This window comes from Spermophilus citellus (genome assembly GCF_964194105.1).
Source record: "Spermophilus citellus genome assembly, chromosome: 6".
In the NCBI taxonomy this organism is placed as follows: Eukaryota; Metazoa; Chordata; class Mammalia; order Rodentia; family Sciuridae; genus Spermophilus; species Spermophilus citellus.
In genome coordinates this window covers 143327275-143330494 of record NC_138187.1, presented here as the reverse complement: position 1 = coordinate 143330494, position 3220 = coordinate 143327275, and positions in this window count along the sequence as shown.

Sequence of the window (3220 nt, the reverse complement as noted above, 5' to 3'; positions counted from 1 at the left end):
CTGAACATAGTAGCAAGTACAAATTGAGTGAAAATATTGACACCAAGATAATCACCTAATCCAGGACACATGTTATGAAAAGAGCAGCTCACTAAAAAGTCTCTTATGTAAAAGAAAAGGAGAGAATCATCCCCAAAGCTGGGTAAGGATATTAGTGATATGAAAAATCAATGGAACAAGCCACTCCAAATTGTTCACATCACAACTGACCCCATTGATACCACAGTGGAGAAAATGCCAGAGAAAGAAGTTAGAAAGTTGATAATTAAAATATTAAAGGAAGAGCTAAGAAATAAACTAAGAGAGACTATATATAGGAAGTAAAAGAACATTCCAAGAAAGAGAAAGAGATTCTTGAAAAGAACCAAACAGAAATCTTAGAAATAAAAGATTTAATAAATAAATAAATAATCAGTTGAAAGCATCACCAATAGACTAGACCACAGATTCTTGGGTCTCAAAGACAACAAAGAGAAGATGTTAAGAGACCATGAGCAGAATTTCAAGACCTAAATACAAACTACAAACTTTCTAACAAAGTAATATCCCAAAATTTTCCAAACCTTAAGAATGATATGGAAATCCAAATACTGGATGCTTTCAGAATCCTAAATAAACAAGATCAAAATTGATCCTCTTCGGACACATTATAATTAAAACACCTAATATATAGAAAAGGATAGAATTTTAAAACCACAAGAGAAAAACAGCAAGCTATATTTTGAGGTAAGCCAATTAGGACTTCAACTGATTTCTTAGCCCAGACCCTAAAAGTCAGTTGGCCTTGGAATAATCCCAAGCCATGAAAGATAATGGGTTCCAACTAACATTGCTGTATTAGACAAAACTATTCTTCAGAATTTGATACCTGGAGATTAAATATTTTTGGAATGAGCAACGAATCACAGAAGAAATCAGAGTAAAAATAAAAGTGTCTAAAAGCAAATGAGAACAGAGATATAACACATCAGTATCTCTGGTACAGCATGAGGCACAGTATACTATAACTTACTTAGAGAAAAGTTATATCATTGAGTACCTTTGTTGAAACAAAAAGAAAGATCCTAAGTAATCTAATGTTATAACTGAAGGCCCCAGAACAGGAAGAACAAACTAATTTCAAAACCAGTAGAAGACAGGAAGTAATTAAGATTATATCCTTAATACATATGTTAAAGAGCTTGATTTGGTCCCTCCACTTTGCACACCTACACAATTCAGAAAATCCAAAGCTGAGAAAATCTGTTGTCAGTAGAACTCAAGAACAGAAAATGATAAAGAAAGGCTTTTAGGCGAAGGAAAGTGAAACCAAATCAAAAGAGATCAAAAGAGAGCTAGAAAGGAAATATTAAGGCAAATTAAAAAAAAAGACTCTGCTTTATCATATTCCAGAAATAATAATTCCTAAAAGAATAATTATTAGCTGAAGTCACCATTTGACTACCTCTGGTACTTGAGCTCCCTCTTTTCCACATAGAGTTAGAACTACATATCCTTCCTGATTCTGTTTTAGACCTTTACACAGGCCTTTGAATGTTTTACTGGTGCTTATATTTTCTAAATTTCTTTCTTCATAGTTCTATCATTGTGCAGATAGCACATTTTGTACAAAATCTCAACAGATCATTTAGGGTGTGTTTGTGTGGTTCTGGGGATTGAACCTGGGGCCTAAAGCACACTAGGTAAGCTCTCCACCCCTGGGCTATCTCCTCAGCATGGTCAATGGATATCACAAAGAATAATTTACTAAGTTTATGTATCTCACTCCTGTGGATATAGTAACTCAAAAAAAGTCCTTAGGATTAGATGATGTTCATGTTCCCATGATTTTTCTCTCTCTGTCATTCACATAGGAACCAGGGAATGCTAATCAATACATGAATATGTCAGGGTGGAAATGGAGTATGCCTTTTCAACATACAGTTCTACTAATTTGCCATAAAATGCCAGCATATGTAATATTTTTAACAGCCAATTTTAAATCAAGGTGAAGAATTTTAAAATATATTCAAAGTAAGTCAGTGAACCATGAGGCTGTATGTATGACTCTGTAATAAGTATGTTATATTTTCAAATCAGTAAATGTTTTTGAACACCTAGTTATTATAGCTGATAACAATTGTCTTGATAAATCAATAATTCAAAAAGATTAAACATAAAATTTTGTATTTTGCATTTATGTAAGTTGATTTTTTAAACTTTTTTTAAAGAACTTGGTACCTTTTTATTATAGTGAGCTAACTGCTAAACATCATGCAACAAGTGATTTTTTTGATTGAATTAAAGTTTTCACCATTAAAGATCAAAAGCTCTTGGAAAAACTAAAGCACATGCTATTGGTGATCAAAGGCTTGATAATTCCAGATCTTTCACTGACCTTTCTTTGGGACTTTGCAGGAATAAGTCACTTAAAGTCTGTGATCTTTGGTTTCTTTTTTTTCTTATCATGAATTAGATCAGTATCTCTCGATCTTTAAATTTCATGCAACAATGAAAGAAGGAGAACTCAACTAATTTGCTATTGACAACATTTATTTTTGAATAAGGGTTTAAAATATACCAACACACAAACTGTCATTTTCAGTTATGCTTTTTCATTAAAAAGAATATTTTAACTACAATGAATTTTTTATTTTTAATATAAAATCCTTTATATTAAAAAGATTAAGAGTTTTAAGGAAAAAAATCCATATGTTTTCCATTCTATCAGTTAGTGGTAAAAATTCAAACACATCTGAAATTATTCTGTGGACCTGTGTTTAAAAATTATTGAAGTAAGTGCTTTCTGTTCTCCCTTTCAACCATAAAATTTGAATCCACAGTCTTATTTGGATGTACTATGTTAAGCAAATAAAATTAAGACTACATAGACTATGTGAATTAAATGTAATTTAATTAACTCAATATAATAAAAATAAATAAAATTATATTTTTAAGATGAGGGGAAATATCTTCAAATGTTTCCTACACTTTCCACAATGCTTTTAATATATATTAAAGAACCCTTTAGAAAGTTCCTGGTGGAAATGACAGCTCCATTTGTGTCTATTAAAGCATCATTCTGGTTGCACAAACTCAAAAGAGAAGTTACTCTGTGGTAATACCATCTTTATCTTGGAGTCCAGCGTCATTTTGTAAATGTGTGGTATCATTTCCCTCAACAGCTCAGGACAGAATTATACTTCAGTTCCTCAGTTCTACATTTTTAAAGAGGTAGAAA